Here is a 15329-nt window from a genome sequence, read left to right as displayed (position 1 = left end):
GCCTGATTAAAAGGAATGTCTCGTTCTAGGTACAAAAAGACACAAAATAGAACAGGCTGGCTTTAAATAACATAGTCTTTTATTGAAAAAAAAAATTACTCTGGACCGCCACTCATTCCTGCTCTATGCACACACACTGTCACATGTTTAACCATACAAACTGCAGTGGAGCCTTTAAAACTGCCTGGATCACAGCATCTCTAGATATACATGCTATCTCTGCCAACAGTCTCGTAGACATTTAGCTAATGATGTAACTCCGTCATGTTCTTTGGAGTATCTGTTCCTGTATTGTAATAGTGGCTCCAGTAAAATATGGGTCTTGTGATAAAAATAAGGAAAGGTGGAAAAGTGGAGTTTGTAGTTTTAAGAGATTCTTCGTCTAGGTATTTTAAGCCTAGAATGAAGGCAAGCAAACGTGGGCATTGGAACCATCCAAAATTATTTTGTCTTCACTCAGTATTCAATTGGTAACCAAGTATATCTGTTCAAGTCTATTCTAATGCTGCTTATCTTATTCCAGGAAAATTAAAACATTTTCCCAAATTTCCTCCCTGCCTGTCTGCTCCCTATCCATCATCCACACTGATGCCATGGCTGATGCCATGAAGATGCTGTTGAATCTTCATGTTAACTGCCCAAGCCCCTAGTGTGTCATTTAAGGCTTCTTAAAAGTGGGCCATGACCTTCCTCTCCAGATGTATCTCCCCCATTCCAACATCACCAGTAAGCTACAATTCAGTTGCACTAAATTATGTTCAGTTTCCAAAGAATGTGATACTGCTTTGGCTTTTTTGGTAATGTAATTAACGAATTTTACACATGAGAACCATCCAGGGAGCCAGTTATACAGCAGGCTCCTATGCCCAATGACCGGGGGTTTTGATTTAGTGGGTTTGAGTTAGCAAAGATGTACATGACAGACAATGACTCCAGATGATTAGAAGGTACACTTGTGCCACACTTTGAGGAACACTATTGTATGCCTCAGTTTAAGTTTTTGTTTTCTTTGAAATGAATAGCCTTCCCTCTTTACTAACCACTTGGTAAGCTGAATCTTCTTATTGGCGGCATTCCTTGAGTTACCTCAACCAGGTTTAATCATTTGTCCTGTGGCTTCGCTATATCTAATACAACTTCCTAGTTGCACTAAGATAGCATTTAGTTATTTTCCTAGGATTTTTGTTGTTAGGGTGTTCAAGTTTTTCATGCAAAACTAATAGGTTATATTTTGATTTTAAAATATGTTATTATACTCACTGTATACTATTTAGAAAATTAAAAGTATCTACAAAGATAAGAATAAAAATAATCCAAAATTTCATCACTAAGTAATTAACAACCACTCTTCTGTTCCCTTGAAGTGGAAGTAACTTAGTCAAGAGGTATGAACATGTTAATGCTCTCAGTATATGCTGACAAATTACACTACAAAGTTCTATCAGTTTATCTCCATCTAAGAATCTAAGAATGTATGCAAATGCCCAACACACTGGGTTTTAAATGAACAGAAAAATAAATTCACTTCTTTGTCATAATAAAATTATATCTCATCATTATTTTAATTGGCATTTCCAGGATTATTACTAAGGTTGAACCTTTACAAATTTTATACATTTTCTTTCATTAAAGGTTAATACTTCCTTTAAACTCAGCTCAAAGTTTTTAACATAAAAATAGAGCTTAAATTTTACAATTTAATTTTAATCATGAAAGGTTTCAGCTGTACAGAAAATTACAGAAAACTAGTATAATTGACCCAGTTTAGAAAAGATGTCAGATTTGTTTCAGGAGCTTTTTCTATTTTAATGGAGCTCAAGATTCAAAATGCACCTCATCCTATTTTCCTCTCTCATGAGAAGTAACTGCTCTCCTGATATTGGAGTGTATACATTCTCTGCATATTTCTTTTTAATTTTTTTAATGTTTAGTTATTTTTTGAGAGACAGAGCACGAGTGGGGGAGGGGCAGAGAGAGGGAGACACAGAATCTGAAGCAGGTTCCAGGCTCTGAGCTGTCAGCACAAAGCCCAATGCTGGGCTCAAACTCATGAACCACGAGATCATGACCAGAGCCAAAGTCAGATACTTAACCACCTGAGCCATTAAGGTGCCACAATTCTCTGCATATTTTAATGCTTGTATTATAAATATAATAACTCATAGCAACATGAAGTATTGTTCTATGTGCTTTAAAATTACTCATATGGTATCACACCATATATATCCATTGTCATCATGCATTTTTACATACAATATAAAATTGTCATCATACAATTTTACATTACATACATGCATTTTAGAGGATATACCCTCTAAATCCATTTTGTTTCATGAAGATCTGCTTCATTTATTTTTACTACTCTATAGTATTCCATTACATAAATATAGCACGGTGTGTTCATTTCCCTGTTGATGGATATTTACTTTATTCCCAAATTTTGGTTATTATAAACAATAATGAATATTTATATACATATCTCATTACACACATATATGTGCATAAAAGTGAAATTGTCAAAGACAAGTTCATTCAACCTACTAGATTTTGCCAAATTGCTCTCCAAATACTTGTAGCCAGCAATGTATACAAATTTATATTTCTTCAAGTTTTTTGCAACATTGTGCATCAGTGATGTCTTTATTGACATTCATATAAGTGAGAAGTTATACCTCATTACTGTTTTCATTTTTGTTTTCTGATTAGTAATGGGATTGAAAATTATTTTTTCACATTTTATTGGCTATTCTTCTATAAATTGCCTCTTTATACTCTTTTCCCATTTTCCCATTTCACTTTGTGTCTTTTATAATTAACATATTTTTTATGCATTCTGGGTAAGAATTCCTTGTTAGTTATATAATATAGAGATACCTTCTTCCAATTTGTGTAAACAGTGATGTTGTTTTATTTTCCCTTTGCCTGTTGGATTATGATGTTACATTATTGCATAAAATGTCAGAAATCTGGGTTAATTTAGCACTTTCTCAACTTTTAAATTGATTATGTAGCCTCATTACAAGAAAGCAGGAAGTATGATGTTTGTGCCAAAGCCCAGATCATGTGCTACTTCCTTAGTAAAACAGTAACATTTGAACAAAGAGATAAGAAAGGTTTTATGTATTATAAGAAGTATTATATTGCATATAAAAAGAAATATTGGAAGAAATATTGGCTAGGAATTTCCCCAAACTAATTAAAGACATGACTATACATTCAAGAAGCTCTGTGTACCCCACATAGAAAATAAAACAAAACAAACAAAACCAACTAAGCACATCACAGTCCAACTTCTGAATGCTAAAAACAAACTGACAATCTTCATATACCTAGAAAAACAGAGATAATACCTCCAAATGAGCATCAAAAAGGCTGATGATTGACATTTCCACAGAAATTATGGAAGTCAGAAAATGACAGATTAACATTTTAAAGTGCTAAAGAAAAACAAACAAACCCTGCAAACCAATATTCTATATCCAGCAAAAAATCCTTCAGAATCGAAGGATAAGTAAAGATGTTTACAGTTAAACACAGCTGAGAGGATTTGCTGCCAGCAGATTTGCACTACAAGTAACATTATTGGGAATTCTGAAGGAAAATGATTCCAGATGGAAGCACATAACTGCAAAATGGAATGAGAACACTAGAAGATGTAAACATCAAAAACTATAAATGAGCCCATCTCTGCTGCTGCTCTCACAGTGCGGAGCTGGGACACATAGCTGTGTTGGAGACGCTGCCCTCAGGCCACAGGAAGCCACACCTGGAGAAGCTGCTGTGGGGGATCACTTGAAGCCTAGAGTCACCCCCAGGTGTGACAGACGCTACTATCATAGGAAAGTCACCTGCTGAACATCATATGGGTTTCTCCATGGGAACAAAATAATAACTGCATGCTACCTGAGGATGTGAAGAAATTTTTTCCTGATGACCAGTGGCTGCCACATGGCTGGACGAGCACACCATTCCAGTGGGCAGCATGGCACCTAACAGCATCTCCAAGCCAACTTGACTCAACCAGTCTTCCATGCATTCACTCCCTAATGCACCAACCTTGGCAGGCCTGGAGGATTGATGCACGTGAAGCCAGTGAGAATGTCCAGAGAAGCCTCACTTTGATTCTTACAGTGTGATATTGAGTTGGATCCTTGCAATGGGAAGGGAAGGTTTGCCTTGCCTACAAAAGACGGAAGCCAGCAATAGCACAAGATGCTGAAATTTGGCTACTAGATAGAGAGTTATATAGGCATTTTCTTTTTTAATTTTTTTTTAATGTGTATTCTTGAGAGAGAGAGAGACAGAGAGAGTTGGGGAGGGGCAGAGCGTGAGAGGGAGACACAGAACTGAAACAGTCTCTAGGCTCCAAGCTGTAGCCCAATGGGGGCTTGAACCCAAGAACTGCTGGATCATGACCTGAACCAGAGGTGGATGCCCAACTGACTGAGCCACCCAGGCTCCCCTATACTCGCATTTTCTCACAGATACCTTTACCGCTTACTATGTCCTGCTCCTCATGTATCTGGGCCTGCCACAGTGGCAGTATGACTTCACCAGCTATGGCATCCCACAAGTCAAGCAATGGTTCAACATTTATAAACCCATCACCTACAACACAAACCAGCTCACAGAAGAAACCAACTCCTTCATGAACAAGCTGGATCGCAGCAAAGTGTTCAAGAGCAAGAACAAGACCTTAATCCCCCAAAAGAAAGAGCCCAACCAGCCTGCAGGTGGCCAGAAAGGGCCCTCAGTTCCTTCCTTCACATCTAAATTCTCTTGTAGCCCTGGAAACCCTGTTGGAAATGAGCATCCCCACCTCCCTGTCAGTCCCACAGTGATGATTTCCATGCAGACGGCCCAAGCCTCTTCCCATCTGAGTGAGCCAAATCCTAGGCCTTTGACTCCTGTCAGCATTAGCCAAGAGTTCAAGGGCATACTTAGGTCTCCCCCAGAGTCCTTTCCTTACCCTCAGCTTTGGAGAGCTGTGGAGTTTCAGAACTTGTTTAAGTAGCTAAACAGATCTGTAAAGAGCTTTCCTTTCTCTCCACTCCCAACCCTCTACACTTTTCAGCAGTGATTAGAGAAGGGCTCCAGAGAAACCACTGGTTTTGACCCATGAAGCATTAGAATGGTGCTGCTCTGTTGGTAACTGTTAGCCACATGTGACTGTTTATATTAAAAATTCAGTTCCTCAATTACATTAGTTATGTTGTGAGTATTCATGTGGCTAGTATTATCATCACAGAAAATTCTCTTGGGCAACACTGCATCAGAATATTTTCATGCTGCCCTTTCCCAGATTAGTTTATTTTTGTTAGAGAATGTGGATATCTTAATTTGATGGGTATCATGTTCCATTAAAATTCTTAAAAAAATTTTTTTATGTTTATTTATTTATTTTTTTTTTTATTTTTAAAAATTTTTTTTCAACATTTTTTATTTATTTTTGGGACAGAGAGAGACAGAGCATGAACGGGGGAGGGGCAGAGAGAGAGGGAGACACAGAATCGGAAACAGGCTCCAGGCTCCGAGCCATCAGCCCAGAGCCCGACGCGGGGCTCGAACTCACGGACTCCAAGATCGTGACCTGGCTGAAGCCGGACGCTTAACCGACTGCGCCACCCAGGCGTCCCAATGTTTATTTATTTTTGAGAGAGAAACAGAGACAGAACATGAGTGGGGAGGGGCAGAGAGAGAAGGAGACACAGAACTGGAAGCAGGCTCCAGGCTCTGAGCTCTCAGCACAGAGCCAGATGCGGGGCTAGAACCCATGAACTGTGTGATCATGGCCTGAGCTGAAGTCCAACGTCAACCGAGTGAGCCACCCAGGCACCCCCCTGTTAAAATTCTTGAAGATACAATTGTATATGTGCTTTTTGTCTTTCATAAGTAATTCTCACTCTGCTCCTTTTTTCAGTTTCCTATAAAGTTTGTTGTTTCCAGTAAAGGAAAAAAACTATAAATGAACATTCTGTTTAAAAGCATTGAGTATTATATCTTATGCATATAAAAGCTTACATTTAAAATATATGAAATTGATGGCATCAAAGGTGTTTTGATTAATGGAATTAAACTATTTTTGTTTCTTGTATGCTTTGGGAAGTATTACAACTTACCATGTAGAACTCATACAGTGACTTTAAGAATAATCAGTGAAATAATAACAAAATATATATAGCTAAAAGCTAATAGAGTAATGAATGGAATAATAAAAAAATAAAACAATGACCAGAAATAAATAAAAGAAAGACCAGAAAAGATAAATGAAGAAACAAAGATGAAACAATTAGAAAACAATGGCAAGATGGTTGACTTAAACTCAACCATCTCAGTAATATAATAGGTAATAATAGGTAACTAGAAATTAATATAAGATTATTGGAAAATCTCGAAGTGTTTAGAAATTAAATACACAGTTATATAGCACATGTGTCAAAAAAGAAATCACAATGAACTATGTTTTAAATTGAATGAAAAAAATGTGACATGACAAAAATTCCAAGAAGCAGTTAAAGTGGTAGCCAAAGGGAAATTCTTAGCTCTAAATTAGTATACTGAAAAAGAAGTTGAGAATCAATCTTCCAATATACCATCTCAAAGAACTAGAAAATTAACTACAAATTGAACATATTTAAGTACTCCCTAAAGAATAGAAGAAAATGTTTTAAAAGCAGACATCATTGTATGAAAGACCTAAATGTAAGACAGGAAGCCATCAAAATCCTCGAGAAGAAAGCAGGCAAAAACCTCTTTGATTTTGGCCGCAGCAACTTCTTACTCAACACGTCTCTGGAGGCAAGGGAAACAAAAGCAAAAATGAACTACTGGGACCTCATCAAAATAAAAAGCTTCTGCACAGTGAAGGAAACAATCAGCAAAACTAAAAGGCAACCAACGGAATGGGAGAAGATATTTGCAAATGACATATCAGATAAAGGGGTAGTATCCAAAATCTATAAAGAACTTATCAAACTCAACACCCAAAAAACAAATAATCCAGTGAAGAAATGAGCAAAAGACATGAATAGACACTTCTCCAAAGCAGACATCCAGATGGCCAACTGACACATGAAAAAATGTTCCACATCACTCATCATCAGGGAAATACAAATGAAAACCACAATGAGATACCACCTGACAACTGTCAGAATGGCTAACATTAACAACTCAGGCAACAACAGATGTTGGCGAGGATGTGGAGAAAAAGGATCTCTTTTGCATTGTTGGTGGGAATGCAAGCTGGTGCAGCCACTCTGGAAAACAGTATGGAGGTTCCTCAAAAAACTAAAAATAGAACTACCCTACATCCAGCAATGGCACTACTAGGCATTTATCCAAGGGATACAGGTGTGCTGTTTCTAAGGGACACATGCACCCCCATGTTTATAGCAGCACTATAAACAATAGCCAAAGTATGGAAGGAGCCCAAATGTCCATCGATGGATGAATGGATAAAGAAGATGTGGTATGTATGTACGTACATATGTATATATTACACACACACACACACACAATGGAGTATTACTTGGCAATCAAAAAGGATGAAATCTTGCCATTTGCAACTACATGGATGGAACTGGAAGGTATTATGCTAAGTGAAATTAGTCAGAGAAAGACAAAAATCCTATGACTTCACTCATATGAGGACTTTAAGAGACAAAACAGATGAACATAAGGGAAAGGAAACAAAAATAATATAAAAACAGGGAGGGGGACAAAACAGAAGAGACCCATAAATATGGAGAACAAACAGAGGGTTGCTGGAGGGGTTGTGAGAGGGGGGATAGGCTAAATGGGTAAGGGGCAGTAAGGAATCTACTCCTGAAATCATTGTTGCACTATATGCTAACTAATTTGGATGTAAATTAACAATAAAATAAAATAAAATAAAATAAAATAAAATAAAATAAATTAAATTAAATTAAAAAAATAAAAAAAAATAAAAAAGCAGACATCATTGTAAAGAAAATGAATACATCAAAAATTATTTCTCAAAAAATCAATTATTTTGCTAATAGCAAGATATTAAAGAAAGATAAAGAATATAAATTATCAATATCATAAGTGGAAAAAAAGGCATTACAAATCCTAAAGATCTTGAAAATAGAATGGATATTAACAAATTAATACCCATAAATTTGATAACTTAAATAAGCAAATACCTTTAAAACCACACATGACAAAATAAGAATAACTATATCATTTGAGAGGTCCAGTGCAAAATGAGAGTTTCTTTGTTCAAACATTGATAAAAAATTTAAATATGGTGACAGTAAAGCATTAAATTAGTACAAGACATTTATAAGTGCATGTCATTTCCCAGATTATATGACCATGGGCTGGCCTTGCTTCTAAAACTGACATACAAATGAAAATTCTGATCACTTATATATCCATTAAAGAAAATGAAGCCACAATTTTCAACTTTCCAGAGATTTAACATGAAATAATCCCAATTTGCAAAATCACTTTCAGCAAATAATAACATTTCCTATTTTTCAAGTCTCTAATAGGGTAATAATTGGCAAAAGCATTGCAAGGAAGAAAAGTTCCATGCCAATTTCTTCCTTGTGAATAGATGAACAAAACCTGAGCAAAATATTACCAAATCAAGTCCAGCAATATGTAAGTCATCATGACTAAGTGAAGTGCATTTCAGTTTGTAAGACAGTTTTCAACATAAGAAAATTCAGTAATTGTAACTGGCCACATTAACAAAAAAAATGACAAATACCATACCATCATCTTAATAGATGCAGAAAAGATATCTGATAAAATTGAACAGCAATTCATGATAAAAAAATAATCTCAACAAATAGGAATATAAGAGATCCTCTTTCATCTGAAAATGGAAGTCCACAAAAACCTATGGTTAATATCGTAACTAAAAATGAAATATTGAATACTTTCCCGGTGAGTTTGGAATAAAACAAATTGGTCCAATACTATCATTTCTATTCAAATTTTACTGGAACTCCTCAACACTGTAAAATTTCAAGAAAAGGACATAAAATCTATAAATATTGGACAGAAAAAAGTAAACTTATCATAATATTCAGTAACATATTTGAATAGCTAGAAAATATAAAGGAATCTACAAATTATATCATTTATAAGTGAGTTCGGCAAGGTCACTGGATACAAGATCAATATAAAAATAAATTGTATTTCTATATACCAGAAACAAGCAATTAGAAAATGAGATATAATATACAAGTGTCCAAAAAATCAAATGCCTAGGAATAAATGTAGCAAAATATGTACAAGAACTCTACCATGAAGATCACAGTCATTGCTGAGAGAAATTAAAGATCTAAATAAATGGTGATCAATCAATTGGATATCCATGTGAAAAAAAAAAGTGAACCTTAATGTCTACTTCACACAATAAACAGAAATTAACTGGAAATAGGGCATAAATTGAAATGTGAAAGGTAAATTATAAAGCTCTCAAGGAGAAAATGTAGGAGAATATCTTTATGACCTTGGAGTAGTCAAGGGACATAGGACCGAAAAACACACTATAAAAGATAATTGGTGAATTGTACTTCATAAAAATTAAGATGTTCTTTTCATCAAAAGAGATTTTAAAAGTAAATCAAACACTGGAAAAAGTTAATTTCAGTGCATATATTGGACAAAGAACCCATATCCGGACTATAAAAAATTTCCAACAAATCAATAGGAAAAAAAATCAATAAAAAAATAATGGGACACAAATATGAATAGGAACTTTACAAAACAGAATGTGCAAATTGCAGATAAGCATATGAGAAGGTGATCAACAGAATTAGCCATCAGGAATACATTTGAAAGCCATAATAAAATACTACTATCTACCCATAAGCATGACTAAAAAGAGCTAACAATATCTAGTGTTGGCAAGTATGCACAGGAACTCTGGCTAACACACATTGTTCAAAAGAGTGTAAATCGATACAACCATTTTAGTCAATTCTTTGGCAGAATCTGCTAAAACTGACCATACAGGTACCATATTACCCAGCAATTATACTTCCAAGTATATGTCCAACAGAAATATGATGCATATGTCTATCAAAAGACATGTAAAATGGTCATTTTAGCTTTATTCATAATAGTAAAAATCTGGAAACATTTCAACTATCCACCAACTTAAGAGTGAATACATGAAATAATACACAGTAGTGGAAAGAAAAATCTACTACTGAACACAACGGCACAGATAAATTTAGCAGAAGTAATACTAAGACAAAAAAACCATACATATTGTATAGTTTCATTTATATGATGGTCAAGAATAGGCAAAACTAATCTATTGTGATAAAGGTCAGAAGATAAGTTACTCTTTATTTTGTTAAAGGTCAGAAGTGAGTATATTAACCTTAAAAGGTAATGAGGTAGGCTTCTGGGTGGTGATAACAGTCCATGTCTCAATCTGGATGGTTGTTATATAGGGACATAAATTAGTAAAAAAAAAAAAAATCACTTTTTGTACTTTACTGTATGTAAGTTATAACTCACTTTCAAAAAGCATTATGAAAAAATATTTTTAAAAATCTTTACATGTTTTTATTTATTTTTGAGAGAGAGAGACAGAGCGCGAATGAAGAAGGGACAGAGAGAGTGGCAGACACAGAATCTGAAGCAGGCTCCAGGCTCTGAGCTATTAGCACAGAACCTGACATGGGGCTTGAACCCAAAAATCATGAGATCATGACTTGGGCCAAAGTCAGATGCTTAACCAACAGAGCCACCCAGCTGCCCCCAAAAATATTTTTAAAAACAGAAGGGTGAGACTTTTAAGATAAGAAGTTAGAATTGATGCCAAGGTTTTGTTATTGTTTTGTTTTGTTTTTTAGCCTAGAATCTGGAAGAATAGCATTATCATTAACTGAGATGGGGAAGGGTTAACCATATGTTAACCCATATGTTATGGGTTAGACTGAAAGCTCAGTGTTGGACGTGCTGCATGTGGAGATACCTATTAGATCTCCAATTCAATGTGTAATTGGTAATAGGGATCTGGAGTTCAGGAGCAAACTGTCCACTGGCATATAGATGACATTTTTAGCTTTAAGACTGGATGCCATCACCAAAGGAATAAGGATAGACAGAGAATATAAGCAAGGATGGATCTCTGGTGTGCTGTCATGTCAAAGAGGGGGAAGAAGGGAAGGGAAGTGGAGTGGAATGGAATGCAATGCAATGCAAACTGAGAAGGAGCAACTAAAGAGGAGGGTTATGTCCTAGAAACCGAGTAATGAAAGTATATCAAGGAGAGGAGCATAATTGACTGCATCAGATGCCATTGATAAGTAAGATGAGGAATGAGAATTGAATATTAGTTTAGCAATGAGGATATCATCGAGGACCTTGGAAAAAGCAGTTTAGGGGACATAGAGGGAATGCAAATCTGGATGGAGTGAATTTGAAAGAGAAAGAGGGGCACCTGAGTGGGGGTTCAGTCCAACTTTGGCTCTGGTCATGATCTCATGGTTCGTGAGTTCAAGCCCCACATCGGGCTCACTGCTATCAGCACAGAGCTCACTTTGGATCCTCCATCCTCCTCTCTTTACCTCTCCCCAGCTTGCCTTCTTTCAAAAATAAATAAAGAAAAAAAAAAAAGAAAGAAAGAGAAAGGTGGAGTTGGAGACATTCCTATAGACATCTCTTTTAAGAAGTTTTGATGCAAAGGAGAGGAAAGAAGTTATGCCACGTAGAAGTAGGATCAAGCATTTTGGTTTTTTTTTTTATATAGGTTAGGAGAAATAACAGATATTTATATGCTGAGGGCAATGATCTAGTAAAGAGCTAATATGGGAAAGAAAAAATTTGGAGCTATATTTTTGTATAGGCAACAGGAGATGGGATCTAGAGCACAAGTGAGGAGATTTGCCTTGGATTGGCTCATGGGTGGTTGATCTGTGGCAACACATGGCAGGGCAAGGTATGTTATGGAGATACTCGGAAGTGAGAAGATGTGGTGGCAGGTGTCTGTGGAAGTTATCTTCCAATTGTTTGATTTTCTCAGTAAGGAAGCCAGTTATCAGTCGAAAATGAGCGAGAGGAGGTTGAGGTGGTTTGAGGACAAAAGAGAATATATGAAATAGACTTTCAGGAGAAGGTAAAGATGAATGGCCTTATGGCATACACTTTGATGGTCTGACAGCCTAGCTGGCTGGCTTGAAGTGTGTTTTCACGAATACGGTTTTGAATTTTTCTACGGTTATTACCAGCTCATGGGCTGACATAAAGCAAGTGGAGAGATTAATTTAACCAGGGTTGTAATTTTTGTGATGTTAGCACAATACTGAGGAATGCACAGAATGGAGTTATGGAATTGAGAGAAGAATAGATGCAGGATAAATGGAAGGATACGACTACAATTATTATCTGTGAAATGTAAGCTAGATGAAGAGAGAAGAGAAAGCATCAGGGGAGAGCATAAAAAGTGGTAGGATCAACAGACTTTCAGTCTATTGTATATTGCTGTTGAAATATATTGCTGAGAAAGAAGGTAATAATAAAGGTAATAATAAAGATTAGAGAAGAATTAAGTGATATAGAGACTAAAATAACAATAGAACAGATCAATGAAATCAGGAGCTGGTACTTTGAAAAAAGTCAATAAAATTGATATCCTCTAGCCAGACTTATCAAGACATAAAGAGAAAGGACTCAAATAAATAAAATCACAAATGAGAGAGAAGAAATAACACCACAGAAATACAAACAATTATAAGAGAATATTATGAAAAACTATATCCCAACAAATTGGACAACTTAGAAGAAATGGATAAATTCCTGTAAACATATAAACTATCAAAACTGAAACAGGAAGAAATAGAAAATTAAAAAAAAAATTTAACATGTATTCATTATTATTATTCATATTATTCATCCAGGCTCTGAACTGACAGCACAGAGCGGGGCTTGAACTCACAAACCGTGAGATCATGACCTGAGCTGAAGTTGGTCACTTAACCGAGTGAGCCACTCAGGCGCCCCTAGAAAATTTGAACAGAACCAATAACCACCAAAGAAATTGAGTCAGTAATCAAGAAACTCCCAACAAACAAAAATCCAGGACCAGATGGCTTTACAGATTAATTCTACCAAACATTTAAAGAAGAGTTAATACTTATTCTTCTCTAACTATTCCAAAAATAAGGAAAAAAAAGGAAAACTTCCCAATCCATTCTATGGGGACAGTATTTACCCTGATACCAAAGCCAGACAAAGACAACACTAAAAAAGAGAACTAGGGTCAATAACCCTCATGAACATAGATGCAAAAAATCTCAATAAAATACTAGCAAACTGAATTCAGCAATGCATTTAAGTAATCATTCATCACAATCAAGTGGGATTTATTCCTGGGTTGTAAGCGTGGTTCAATATTTGCAAATCAATGTGATACATCACATCAATATGAGAAAGGATAAGAACTATATGATTATTTCAATAGACACAGGAAAAGGCATTTGACAAAGCACAACATCCATTCATGATAAAACTATCAATAAAGTAAGTTTAGAGGGAACATACCTCAAAATAATAAAGGCCATCTAAGAAAAACCCACAGTTAGCATCATCCTTAATGGGAAAAACTGAGAGTTTTTCCCATAAGGTCAGGAATAAGACAAGGATATCTACTCTCACCACTTTAATCCAACATGGTATCGGAAGTCCTAGCCACAGAAATCAGACAACAAAAATAAATAAAAGGCATCCAAATCAGTAAGGAAGAAATAAAACTTTCACTATTTACAGATGACCTGATACTGTATATAGAAAACCCAAAGACTCCACTAAAAAACTGCTAGAACTGATAAACAAATTGAGTAAAGTCACAGGATACAAAATCAATGTATAGAAATCTTTTGCATTTCTACATACAACAAATAATGAAGCAGAATTAGGATAAATTAAGAAACAATCCCATTTACAATTATACCCAAATTAATAAGATACCTAGGAATAACCTAACCAAAGAGATGAATGACCTATACTTTGAAACTACAGAACACTGATAAAAGAAATTGCAGACCACACAAAGAAATGGAAAGATATTCCATGTTCATGGATTGGAATAACAAATACTGTTAAGATGTCTATATGACCTAAAGCAATCTACACATTTAATGCAATTCCTATCAAAATACCAACATCATTTTTCACAGAACTGGAACAAACAATCCTAAAATTTTTATGGAACCAGAAAAGAACTCAAACAGCCAAAGCAACCTTGAAAAAGAAAAGCAAAGCTAGAGACAACACAACTTTGGACTTCAAGTTATATTACAAAGCTATAGTTATCAAAATAGTATGGTATTGGCACAAAAACAGACATATAGATCAATAGAATATAAAATCCAGAAATAAACCCACAATTATATGGTCAATTAATCTTCAACAAAGCAGGAAAGAATATCCAATGGGAGAAATACAGTCTCTTAAACAAATGGTGTTGGGAAAACTCAACAGAAACATGCAGAAGAATGAGACTGGGCCACTTTCTTACACTATACACAAAAATAAATTCAAAATGGATTAAAAACCTAAATGTGAGGCCTGAAACCATAAAAATACTAGAGGAGAACATAGGTAATAACTTCTTTGACACTGGCTCTAGTGGCTTCTTTCTAGATATGTCTCCTGAGACAAGGGAAACAAAAGCAAAAAATAAACTATAGGAACTTCATCAAAATAAAAACCTTCTGCACAGTGAAGGAAACAATCAGCAAAACTAAAAGGCAACCTATGGAATGGGAGAAGATATTTGCACATGACATACCTGATAAACAGTATCTGAAATAAATAAGGAACTTCTAAAATACAACACTCAAAAAACAAATCCAACTTAAAAATGGGAAGAAGACATGAACAAACATTTCCTCAAAGAAGACATACATTTGGCCAACAGATACATGAAGAAATGTTCATTATTTATGATCAGGGAAAGGCAAATCAAAACTATAATGAGATATCCCCTCACACCTGTCAGAAAGGCTAAAATCAGTAACATAAGAAATAGGTGTTGGTGAGGAAAAAGGAACACTCATGCACTGTTGATGGGAATGAAACTGGTATAGCCACTCTAGAAAATAATATGGAGTTTCCGCAAAAAGTTAAAAATAAAACTACCTTATGATCCAGCAATTGCACCATTGGGTAGTTACCCAAAGAATACGAGAACACTAATTAAAAGGGATACATACACCCCTATGTTTATAGCAGCATTACTTACAATAGCCAATTATGGAAGCATCCCGAATGCCCATCACTAGACGAATGGATAAAGAAGATGTGGTGTGTGTGTGTGTGTGTGTGTGTGTGTGTGT

General features: G+C 35.5%; 1 pseudogene; it reads left to right on the top strand.

The window, feature by feature from the left end:
* The first annotated feature begins 315 nt into the window (after positions 1-315).
* Positions 316-5014, top strand: LOC125930423 (tubulin polyglutamylase complex subunit 2-like; annotated as a pseudogene).
* Positions 5015-15329: the final 10315 nt, after the last annotated feature.

The sequence above is a fragment of the Panthera uncia genome, chromosome A2 (genome assembly GCF_023721935.1).
Source record: "Panthera uncia isolate 11264 chromosome A2, Puncia_PCG_1.0, whole genome shotgun sequence".
Taxonomy (NCBI): Eukaryota; Metazoa; Chordata; class Mammalia; order Carnivora; family Felidae; genus Panthera; species Panthera uncia.
Note: the sequence above shows the minus strand (reverse complement) of the source record. Positions and strands in the feature narration are given on the sequence as shown.